This window comes from Odocoileus virginianus, chromosome 4 (assembly GCF_023699985.2).
Source record: "Odocoileus virginianus isolate 20LAN1187 ecotype Illinois chromosome 4, Ovbor_1.2, whole genome shotgun sequence".
NCBI lineage: Eukaryota > Metazoa > Chordata > Mammalia > Artiodactyla > Cervidae > Odocoileus > Odocoileus virginianus.
Window position 1 is genome coordinate 76,181,684 of NC_069677.1, and position 12,996 is coordinate 76,194,679.

General features: G+C 39.9%; 1 protein-coding gene across 3 annotated transcripts in view; it reads left to right on the forward strand.

The window, feature by feature from the left end:
- Nucleotides 1–12,996, forward strand: part of CPNE4 (copine 4) — a 689,746-nt gene that overhangs the window by 538,087 nt on the left and 138,663 nt on the right. The window lies entirely within an intron of this gene.

Genomic DNA, 12,996 nt, shown 5'->3' on the forward strand with positions numbered 1-12,996 from the left:
TGCACATGTCTTGAGACCCAGTCTCAAATTCGTATGAGGTCACTTCCTCTGTGTTCTACTGGCCAGTCCCATGGCCATCTGAGATTCAGGGATGAGGAAATAAGACATGGACTCCACTTCTTGGTAGAAGGAGCTGCAGAGTATGGTGGCCACTTTTTTCAATCTACCACACATGTTTTTGGGTATCGTGGGAATGTAGAAGTTGGAAGAAAAGATGTGTTATGACAATCAGGATGACCAAAGAGGGCAATAGACCAAGTGCCAGAAGCAGATGCCCAGAGGCATTCCTTTTGGTTCTTGGTCTGGCTCTCACTCTACCTTGGAAGTCCAGAACTCCATGTTGTCAGGGTCCCAGAGGTTATTCTATCTAGCAGGATGGCTAAGTAGATTCAATAGAGCCCAGAGATATAAACCAAAAGACCAATTGGTTCATGTTTAGTGAAAAACACTCAAGCAGACTCAACATTCTTATCAGCTTTGCCAGGTCATTTTCTCCATGTGGGTTAACTATGGGGAGGACAGTTATTAGGGGGTTGTGTCAGAGCCTGAAAACAGAGCTAAGGAAGCTGGATAATGGAAATTGTTAATGGCTTCAGACTTTAAAAACCTGGGACACCTATTACCACTGTGAATAATAATAAGCAGATGAAACATTCATATTGGAGGCACCAGCTCCCCTGGAAAGTGTTGGATGGGCACTGCCAATGCCTATATTTGTAACTTTAAACTTTCCTTACTCTTTTTGCCCTGTAAACCTTCTTCTAGTGGATATAATTATTGGATTTGTCAATGTTATCCTTCAGATCAGAATCCTATCCGTCAGTTACTCCCAAACTCTTCATGTGACTTTACATCTTTGCTTAAAAACATTCTGTGTGGACTTTGTACTATCTGTGGACATGCTTACTTCTGTGGTCTTGAGGCAGAGTTCAGAGTTATCCCTGATGTCTCTTGTGGAAGCCTCCAATTTCACCGCAGCTGTCTTTCACGCCAAAATCAAGACTCCTGGTTGTTTGGGCCTCAGGTGTAAGCTTATGTGCAGGGTGGCCAAGACCTACAGCTTCAGGTCTGAGGTGGGGCCTGTCACCTATACTCTGAGCCACCCTATCCTACTCCCAGGAAGAGAAATGGGCCCTTTGGGGCAAAAATAAGATAATGCCTATATTAACCACAGGTCAACTTAGTCATGGGGAATTTCTAATTCAATAAAAGGAGATGGTTATCTGTAACTGAGTAAATAACAAAAATGTGGAAAAGGAGCATTTGGTGGTTTTTTGAGTACTCTGCTATCTGTCTGTAAAGGACAAGTGGAAATAAAAAAGAGACAAGAAGGAAGGAAGACACAGACAGAGAAAGGGAGGATCGGGATTTCTCAACAGCCGCACCATTAACATTTGGATTTTTTTGGCAGGGGCGGGGCGGGGTGGGGGGAGGTTGTCCTGTGCACTGTAGGGTGTTTAGCATCATCCAGGCTACTAAACACTGGTAGTAGTACTTTAGCCCCATCAGTCATACAGACCAAAGTGTATTCAGACACTACTAAATGTCCCATGGAGGGTAAAATAGTTTGGAGAATCACCTAGAAGGCTAGTTAAAGCAGATTCTTGGGCATTACCCACAGGGTTTCTGATTAAGCAGGTCTGGGTTGAGCCTGAGAATTTGCATTCTGGAACTTCCTGGGCGATGCTAATGTTGCTGGCCCCAGACCACACTGAGAACCTGGTACAGACATTTGCTCCTTCATTATAGCCCTTCCTCAGCTCAGTGCCCACCACCACTTTCCACCACCCAGTCTCCCCTCCACAATCTTTTCTCTGCCTGGCACTCATGCCAGTCCTTCAGTCCTGGGCACATGCCTCTCCCTGTCTGGGATGCTTTCCTCACTCTCCTACTTTTCTTGGATTATCATCATCGCTACTTTCCTTCGGGTCTCTTCAATATCCCTCCACTTCCAGAAACCTTCCCTGATGTCTTTAGCTTCTAAGGGTGCCCTCCAGTTCTCTGCACCACCTTAGGGAGACAACTCCACTTGTTTAGAACCTTTCTGTTTCTCTTTCCTGAGCAGGTGACTCATTCCTAGATTGCTCCTGCAGTGTGAGAACCATGTTTCTTTCCACGCGTATCCATGCAACCAGCCCAGTGCTTGGCACAGGGTATACACAGAAGCTGTTTCTAGAGGGAATGGATGGAGAACAGGGAGGTGCTAAAAGGTTGACAGCACCTCACTGGGCGAGAGGGAATACCCAGGTGTGCTGAGCTCCCTAGGTGACAAACCCAATATCATCACTCACCTGCAGCTTTTTTGAGAGGCAGGAGAGACTTCCTATATTATTCTTTATTTGTATTCATTATTTTGTCACAAATGCCATTGTGAAATTCTGATAGTGTTGTTCCTCTTTAGCTTTCCCTAATATAAAATGGTGTCATATGACATACTAGAAGGCAGCACCTCCTTGCCACCACAAAATTAAAAAAAAAGAAAGTGAACTTTTAAATTAAAAAAAGTTTTAACCCCTCTGTCCATTTATATTCTCAGTCTTAGCAAAACTCTAACAATGAGATCTTGGTCCCAAATGAGACTTGATATCTTTAGCTCTTATTTATTCAGGGCCACAGTAACACCAAGTTGAAGTAAAGCCAGTGTTTTCTTTTGTTTTATTTTTCCTATTCCTCCTTTGTGGGGAAAAAAAACTTAAGCAAATAAGTATTTTTCAGAAATTAATGTTTTGATTTATTTATTATGAAAATTTTTAAACATCCATAAAAGTAGTGACTTATCTGTTTACAATAGCCAAGACATGGATGCAAACTTAATGTCCATCAACAGAGGAATGGATAAAAAAGATATGGTACGTATATATAATGGAATACTACTCAACCTAAAAAATAATGAAATAATGCCATTTGTAGCAACATGGAAATGCCTGGGGATTACCATGCTGAGTGAAGTAAGTGAGACAGAGAAGGAGAAATATTGTATGACACCTCTTTTATGCAGAATCTAAAAAGAAATGATACAAATGAACTTATTTACAATGCAGAAAGACTCATAGACTTAGAAAATGAATTTATGGCTGCCAGGTAGGAAGAACAGGGGATAGAGATAGTTAGGGAGTTTGGAATGGATGTGTACACGGACATGTACACACTATTATGTTTAAAATAGATAACCAACAATGACCTACTGTATAGCACAAGGAATTCTGATCAATGTTATGTGGCAGGCTGGATAAGAGGGAAGTTTGAGAGAGATTGGATACATGTATACCTATAGCTAAGTCCCTTTGCTGTCCACCTGAAACTATTACAACATTGTTACTCAACTATATTCCTCTCACCCTCAATCTTTCCCAGCATCACGGTCTTTCCAATAAGATGGTTCTTCACATCAGGTGGCCAAAGTATTGGAGCTTCAGCATCAATCTTTCCAATGAATATTCAGTGTTGATTTCCTTTAGGATTGACTGGTTTGATTTCCTTGCAGTTCAAGAGACTCTCAAGAGATTTCCCTAGCACCACAGTTTCAAGGCATCAATTCTTTGGTGCTCAGCCTTTTATTGTCCAACTCTCACATCCATGCATGACTACTAGAAAAGCATTAGCTCTGACTATACAGAACTTTGGCACAGACTGATGTTTCTGCTTTTTAATACACTGTCTAGGTATGTCATAGCTTTTCTTCCAAGGTGCAAATGTCTTTAATTTCATTGCTTTAATCACCATCTGCAGTGATTTTGGAGCCCAAGATAATAAAGTCTGTCACTGTTTCTATTGTTTCTCTATTTGCCATGAAGTGATGGGGCTGAATACCATGATCTTAGTTTTTTGAATGTTGAGTTTTAAGCCAGTTTTTTCCTCTTTCACTTTCATCAAGAAGCTCTTTATTTCCTCTTCGCTTTCTGTCATAAGGGTTGTGTCATCTGTGTATCTGAGGTTATTGATATTTCTCCTGGCAATGTTGATTCCAGCTTATGACTCATTCAGCCCAACATTTCACATGATGTACTCTATATAGAAGTTAAATAAGCAGGGTGACAACAGCTTTGACTTACTCCTTTCCCAATTTTGAACCAGTCTGTTGTTCCATGTCCAGTTCAAATTGTTGCTTTTTATCCTGCATACAGGTTTCTCAGGAGACAGGTGGTCGGGCATTCCCATCCCTTTAAGAATTTTCCAGTTTGTTGTAATCCATATAATCAAAGGCATTAGCATAGTCAATGAAGCAGAAGTACATTTTTTCTGGAATTCTCTTCCTTTATATATGATTGAACAAATGTTGACAATTTGATCTCTGGTTCCTCTGCCTTTTCTAAATCCAGCTTGTGCAACTGGAAGTTTTCAGTTCATGTACTGTTGAAGTCTAGCTTGAAGGATTTTGAGCATTACCTTGCTAGCATGTGAAATGAGTGCAATTGGGCAGTAGTTTGAACATCCCTTTGGCATTGCCCTTCTTTGGGACTGGAATGAAAACTGACCTTTTCCAGTCCTGTGGCCACTGCTGAGTTTTCCATTGAGTGTAGCACTTTAACAGCATAATTTTTTGATATTTGAAATAACTCAGTTGGAGTTCCATCACCTCCTCTAGCTTTGTTCATAGTAATGGTTCCTAAGACGACTTGACTTCACACTACAGGATGTCTGGTTCTGGGTGAATGGCCAAACCATCGTAGTTATCTGGGTCATTAAGACTTTTCTTGTACAGTTCGTCTGTGTATTCACCTCTTCTTAGACTCTTCTGCTTCTGTTAGGTCCTTACCATTTCTGTCCTTTATTGTGCCCATCTTTGCCTGAAACGTCCCCTTGGTATCTCCAATTTTCTTGAAGAGATCTATAGTCTTTTGCATTCTATCTTTTTCTCTATTTCTTTGTACTGTTCACTTAAGAAGGCTTTCTTATCTCTCCTTGCTATTCTCTGGAACTCTGCATTCAGCTGAGTATATCTTTCCTTTTTTCCTTTGCCTTTTGCTTCTCTTCTTTTCTCAGCTATTTGTAAGGCCTCCTCAGACAACCATTTTGCCTTTTTGCATTTCTTTTTCTTGGGGATGGTTTTGGTTGCTGTCTCCTGTACAAACCTCTGTCCATAGTTCTTCAGGCACTCTATCTATCAGATCTAATCTCTTGAATCTATTTGTCACTTTTACTGTATAATCATAAGGCATTTGGTTTAAGTCACACCAGAATGGCTTAGTGGTTTTCCCTACTTTCTTCAAGTTATGTCTGAATTTTGCAATAAGGAGCTCATGATCTGAGCCACAGTCAACTCCAGGTCTTGTTTTTGCAGACTGTATACAGCTTCTTCATCTTTGGCTGCAAAGAATATAATCAATCTGATTTTGGTATTAACCATCTAGTGACGTTCCTGTGTAGAGTTGTCTCTTGTGTTGTTGGAAGAGGGTCTTTGCTATGACCAATGCATTCTATTGGCAAAACTCTGTTAGTCTTTGACCCACTTCATTCTGTACTCCAAGGCCAAACTTGCCCGTTACTCCAGGTGTCTCTTGACTTCCTACTTTTGCATTCCAGTCCCCTAGGATGAAAAGGACATCTTCTATTGGTGTTAGTTCTAGAAAGTCTTTCAGGTCATCATAGAACCGTTCAGCTTCAGTTTCTTTGACACTAGTGTTTGGGGCATAGACTTGGATTACTGTAATGTTGAATGTTTTGCTTGGAAATAATCCAATATCATTCTGTTGCTTTTGAGATTGCACCAAATTAGTGCATTTTGGACTCTTTTGTTGACTATGAGGGCTACTCCATTTCTTCCAAAGGATTCTTACCCACAGTAGCAAACATAATGGTCATGTGAATGAAATTCACCCGTTCCTGTCCATTTTAATTCACTCTTAAAATGTTGATGTTCACTCTTGCCATCTCCTGTTTGACCAAGTTCAATTTACCTCCATTCATGGACCTAACATTCCAGGTTCCTATGCAATATTGTTCTTTACAGCTTTGGAATTTACTTTCACCACTAGACACATCCTTAACTGAGTATTGTTGTTTCCACTTTGGCTCAGCTTCTTCATTCTTTCTGGACTTATTTTTCTGCTCTTCCCCAGTAGCATATTGGTCACCTACCAACCTGAGGGGCTCATCTTGCAGTGTCATATCTTTTTGCCTTTTCATACTGTCCATGGGGTTCTCAAGGCAAGAATGCTAAATTTGGGGCCTGTGGGGTATTTTTTCAAGCTGATATGTGAACAAGGTCCAAGCATTGCATTTGACTGAGATGTCTCCAATCTCTTTCAGTCTCTCTCCCTCTTTTTTATCCTTGCAACTTACTGAAGAAACCAGCCTGTTTTTTTCTCTGTGTACCCTGTAAATAGCTAGCTGGGTTTGATCAGATTCAGGGATTGTTTTGTAGCAAGAATGTTTTACAAGGGATGGTGCTCTTTTATGATCTTAACAGTCACTGAGGCATATTGCCTAGATACATTATTTCATTAGAATTTCCAAAATGGTAGTTTTCTAATTCTGTTATTCCTTCTTTATTATTTAGAGTTCTTTACAGAAAAACTGTTTGGTTAACAGTTCAACACCTATTTGGTTCCCAGAGGTGTGATTTGTATAAGAAAGACAGGAAAATGCTTTATTCTTTCTTTTTTAAAAATAATTTTCAGAATAACACATTTATACTCTAGCATCCTTCATTGGTGACTAATGGGATCCCTTATATTATCAAAAATTCATGATTTTTTAATGTATTCTAGTGTTTCAATCTATTTCAGTTAATATTATTCCTTTGAAATCTTATATAATTCCATGTTTCATCAGTTAAAACCTCTTTAAATTGTCTCTTGAGTTCTTTTGACATAAGCTTAGTAGTTTGAATAGGGTAGGGGGTGGGAGGGAGGTTCAAGTGGGACGGGACATATGTATCCTATGGCTGATTCATGTTGATGTATGATAGAAACCAACACAACATTGTAAGCAATCATCCTCCAATTAAATATATTTTAAAAAATAGTTTCCTTGCTTTCTGGTATCAATTTTTTAAGTTCAAGAGTTTGAATTTTTTTATGTAAGATATGTATCTCCTTATGAATGCTCAATCATACTTTAAACTCTAGAGATAAGTCCTCTCCATGGTTGAAGCTCTAACCCATGAAACTCTTGGGTTTCTTTGTTTCATTTTGCTTTCAGCTTTTAGAATTTAATTTTCAATGAAATTAGTTTTATAATTATATAAAATGCTTACATGATTCTAAAGTCAAAACTACAAAACAAAATACATTCAGACAAACTTAGCTCCTATTCTGTTTCTTCTAGTTTTTACTCTCTTCCTGTATAAGTAATTGTTATATAGCACATTTTAATACCTAATAGAACCAGCTTTTCTCACTTCTATATTTGTCTTTTAAGGATTTTCTTGAATATTTTCTTGTTACTCTTTCCAGTCAGTTCTTTCATTGCATTTATAAGCAACTAGTTATTCAGTCACCTAGCCATGTCTGACTCTTTGTGACCCCAGGGACTGCAGCATGCCAGGCCTCTCTGTCCATCACCATCTCCCAGAGTTTGCCCAAGTTCATGTCCCATTGAATCGGTGATGCCATCCGACCATCGCATCCTCTGTCACCCTCTTCTCCATCTGCCTTCAATCTTTCCCAGCAACAAGGTCTTTTCCAGTGAGTCTGCTCTTCACATCAGGTGGCCAAAGTATTAGAGCTTCAGCTTCAGCATCAGTCCTCTCAATGAGTATTCAGTGTTGATTTCTTTTAAATCTGACTGGTTTGATCTCCTTGCTGTCCAATGGACTCTCAAGAGTCTTCTCCAGCACCACAGTTAGAAAGCATCAATTCTTTGGTGCTCTGTCTTCTTTGTGGTCCAGTGCTCACATCCACACATGACAACTGGAAAGACCACAGCCTTGGCTATGTGGACCTTTGTCAGAAAAGTGATACACTGTCTAGCTTTGCATAATATTCCTGCCAAGATGCAACCATATTCTAATTTAATAACTGCAGTCACCATCCACAGTGATTTTAGAGCCCAAGAAGAGGAAATCTGTCACTGCTGCCACCTTTCCCCTTCTATTTGCCATGAAGTGATGGGACCAGATGCCATGACCTTATTTTTTTAATATTTAGTTTTAAGCTGGCTTTATCACCTCCCCCTTTACCCTCATCAAGAAGTCCTTTAGTTCCTCTTTACTTTCTGCCATTAGAGTGGTATCATCTTCATATCACTGAGGTTGTTGATATTTCTCCCGGCAATCTTGAATCCAGCTTATAACTCATCCAGCCTGGCATTTCTCATCATGTGCTCTGTGTATAAGTTAAATAAACATGGTGAAAATAAGCAGATTTGTCATACTCCTTTCTCAATCCTGAGCCAGTCAGTTGTTCCATACAGGGTTCTAACAGTTGCTTCTTGACCTGCATACAGGTTTCTCAGGAGACAGGTAAGATGGTCTGGAATTCCCATCTCTTTAAGAGTTTTCCACAGTTTGTTATTATCCACACAGTCAAAGGCTTTAGCATAGTCAATGAAACAAAGGTAGATGTTTCTTCTGGATTTCCCTTGCTTTCTCTATGATCCAGCAAATGTTGGCAATTTGATCTCTGTTTCCTCTGTCTTTTTGAAACCCATCTTGGACATCTGTAAGTTTTGGTTCATTTAATGCTGAAGCCTAGCCTGCAGGATATTGATCATAGGCTTACTAGCATGGAAGATGAGTGCAATTGTCCAGTGGTTTGAACATTCTTTAGTACAGCACTGCCCTTCTTGAGAACTGGAATAAGGATAGACCTTTTCCAGTCCTGTGGACACTGCCGGGTTTTCCAAATTTGCTGATATAAGCAACTAGTAGCAGAAGGCAAAAACTGATAGTATTTTCATTGAAATTGCAAAGGAAATCTCTTCTAATGCTGTGTTCCCAGCCCAGAACATGATTTTTCTTCCAGTTCATTCAAGTCTCCTTTTGTGTTTGTGCGGGCACTAGTGTTTCTCTTAGACGTCTAGAATCTTTAAATTTATGCCTAGTTTATTTGTGTGTGTCTTTCTTTCTCTTCCATTACTCCTTCAGACTATTGTTTGCAAACATAAAAGCTATTGAATTGTTTTCTCAAATTAGTATTTTACTGTTTTATTGTTGTTTATAGTAATTTTCTGTAATTTTTTGGAGTTTTAAAAATATATTTCATCTGGAAATAGTGATAGTTTTGCCCCTACTTGCTTACCTAGTGATTCTCCTTATTTCTTTATTTGTGTGGACCAGTGCTCCCAACACAGTGTTAAATAGTAGTAGAGAATGGAGGGCATCCTTGTTAGCCTTATCCATCACTATAATGGAAAAACCTCTGGTGTTTCCCTGTTAATTCTGAGAGGTTAATTTTCTAAAGTAATTGTGAAGGGGTCAGAGACTTAGAATTTTCTCAACCATGTCTACTGAGCCTTAAATACCTGTGGTAGGATTTATAGAAGATTCTTTCTTGGTAACTCAAGAGACGATGCTGCAACCAGCTGAAATGTCTTCTGAAGTATGTAAAAGAGTTTGCACCACTTCCTGAGTAGATTTAGGGTTACACTTAATATTATCTATTTAACAAAATATTCTAGTAGTCATGTATAGATGTGAGAGTTGGACCACAAAGAAAGTTGAGCACCAAAGAATTGATGCTTTTGAACTGTGGTGTTGGAGAAGACTCTTGAGAGTCCCTTGAACTGCAAGGAGATCCAACCTAAAGAAAATCAGTCCTAAATATTCATTGGGAAGACTGATGCTGAAACTGAAGTGCCAATACTTTGGCCACCTCATACAAAGAACGGACTCCTTGGAAAAGACCCTGATGCTGGGAAAGATCGAAGGCAGCAGAAGAAGGGGACAACAGAGGTTGAGTTGGTTGGATGGGATCACCGACTTGATTGACATGAGTTTGAGCATGGTCCAGGAGTCAGTGATGGACAGGGAAGCCTGGAGTGAAGCCCTAAAACTGAACTGATGTATTTAATATTTAATACTACCTATTTAATGAAATATGTTTAATAATTGATATCAGTTATTTAATGAAATTCATATTTTATATCAGCTATTCAGTGAAATATATTTAACATTAGCAATTGAATGAAATTATCCATGATTTCTATGGCATATTGATTCTGTTCAGTTCAGTAACTCAGTCATGTCTAGCTTTTTGAAACCCCATGGACTGTAGCATGCCAGGCCTCCCTGTCCATCACCAACTCCCAGAGATTACTCAAACTCATGTCCATCGAGTTGATGATGCCATCCAACCATCTCATCCTCTGTCATTCCCTTCTCCTCCTGCCCTCAATCTTTCCCAGCATCAGGGTCTTTTCCAATGAGTCATTTCTTCACATCAGCTGGCCAAAGTATTGGAGTTTCAGCTTCAGCATCAGTCCTTCCAATGAATATTCTGGACTGATTTCCTTTAGGATGGACTGGTTGGATCTCCTTTCAGTCCAAGGGACTCTCAAGAGTCTTCTCCAACACCACAGTTCAAAAGCATCAGTTCTTCAGTGCTCAGCTTTCTTCACAGTCCAACTCTCACATCCATATATGACTACTGGAAAAACCATCAAAATCACAACTTCATTTACTTCTAACCAAATTATGAGGTAGATTCCATGTGTTCATTTTACAGATGAAAAAAACTAAGGCTCAAAATCCCATGCATTCAAATGCCAAATGTCATGCTTTTTATTGAATTGTACTGCCTATGTTTTGTTGTATTTCTTATAAAATAAATCATCCTTATTTTATAATATGATTATATCCATATCCCATTACTCTCACCTAACCAAAATGTTTATCATCATTCAAATATTTAATAGAAAGACTTGTCTCTATGTAACATATTTCATAAAATCTGAGAAGCTATCACTATTCACTATACCACTAAAGGGAGAAAAAACACTCTCAGTGAAGCTATAACACAGTGCTTTCCTACCAATTTGTGGGTTGTTAAGAAAATTAATATGTGTCTCTTTGATCCTGTGAAATGTGATATGAATCATTTCCTTTGACTTTATCAACACATTATTAATATCTAGTATATATTTGTTAGGAGATACTGCTGGTATTTAGAATAGACTCTTCCAGAAGAGAATCTTAAAGAGGAAGAGAGGGAAAGGGGACCACCAGCAAGTATTATTAACACCCTAACACTGGGGGAAAGACCATGCAGAACAACCCAAATACCGTGTAAGCACCCTGAGGCCATTTCCTGTCCTGTTCTCTGGTGCTCAAACTGTAGAGGTAACTTGTAGATTTTCCCCTTGTGAGTTTATCAGGCATCCTCTGAGGATAACTGATAGAAGCTAGTTGCTTTGAAGAGGAGTCTAGGGTGATGAAGAAGAGGATTCTAGGGTGATGAAGACCAGTTGTTTCTGTATAAACTTACCACCCAGCCTTATTCAGCAGAGAGGCCCAGGTTATTAACTGAGGTCATGGTGAGGTGGACACAACCTAGACAGAACCTGGAGAAATAAGTAGTGGAAAAGAAAGAGAAGCAGGTCCCCAAAGTCAAAGCAGAGGCAAGAATCTCAGGAAACCATGAGGGTTGAGAGGAGGCCTGGACACACATCTAAAGCAATGGCATCTTGGCATACAATGGCATCTTTGCCCACCGCTCATCTCGCTCTTTCTTCACACCCTTCCCTCTTTTACAGCCATGCCTGGGTAATTTAGAGCAGCATGTTTACAAGCTCCCTCCTAACACCTCAAAGTCAGATTCCTGGTCAGTCAACAAAGTGCTCTGTGGAATCAGAATCCCAGTGGTCCCAGAAGTTTCAGTGTAAAGGTTTTCCTAAGCAGTGCTGGTGCAGGCCATTTGCCAAGCATACATGGATAAACAGTCTTCTTACTGAATCTCCAAACTAAGCTGGCTTCCTGGCACTTCTCTTAGGTAGCTCAGTGTTTTTCCTGCCACCTCACTGCAAAGCTAACGTTTGCTCCTCCTCTATAGGCAATCTTAACATTTGTCCTTGGCTTCTATCCAGCTGTTCCTGTCCTCTCTTCTCACATGTGACTAGGCCATCTTCTCCACAAAATCCATGTCTTTGCTTTGGACTCTCTGAGCCAGACTGTCACACAACTGCTTAATGGATTGGACTCCTGGAGTATGCTCCTGGAGTTTGCCCAGAACATTCCCCCTTTATTCCCAACCCCCATGTGACTCCTTACTCCCGAACCCTAAGTGTTGCTGAACCTTTGGATTTAGCTGCCATATTTTTTTCATCCTTAACAAACCCCACTTCTTACTGCTTGGAAAGGAAGAAACCCCACCCCTGCTCCAACCCCAGGATCTCAATCCTTGGCAGTGGCCCCAGTTCAGCCCCATAGTTGCCCCAAACTCATAGAAGGGGTTTTAATCATTAGAAAACCCATGGCTTACACCAGCATTTCCTGATTCTTGGTAAAAAAAACAGAGCAGGTTGGAATTGAGAGGTTCATCACTATGTTCAGTGTTGCTGGAAACCCCCCTAGTAAAGAACCTGACACTCCCAGGCAGTTGGCAAGCAAGTTTGCTTCCTTCTCTGCCTACCTGATAATAGAAAGGGAAAAATTGGGGGGTAGCTCAGGGTCCTGTGAATCTTTCTCAATATCTGTTAAAATGTAGGTGCTTTCTTGATGGCCTTTGGACTCTAGGGCTGCTGGTTTTATGCCTGTCGATAGCCTGCTCAACCTAGATGCCCTGCAATTACCAGAAGACTGCACTCACCAAGGTGTCTCTGTATTGGATCAGCCCTGGCTCAAGAATTCTCAATGCTACTTTAAGTAAATGACACCTGAGCCCAGCAGGCTGCCCCTCCTGAGATCTGTAATCAATACAGTACTGCAGCAAGAAAAAACAACAGCTAGCTTAAAGAATGTTCAATCATGCAGGAAGAGAGGTTTCTGAATGAGAGAAAAACTACACATTCTCTTAATTTTAATAATATTTTTCCTTTTTATTAATATTATTTCCCTTTTTACAGATCAGTAATTTAAAAGTCTGTTTGAGGAATTGCTTAAGATTACTTAGCAAACTA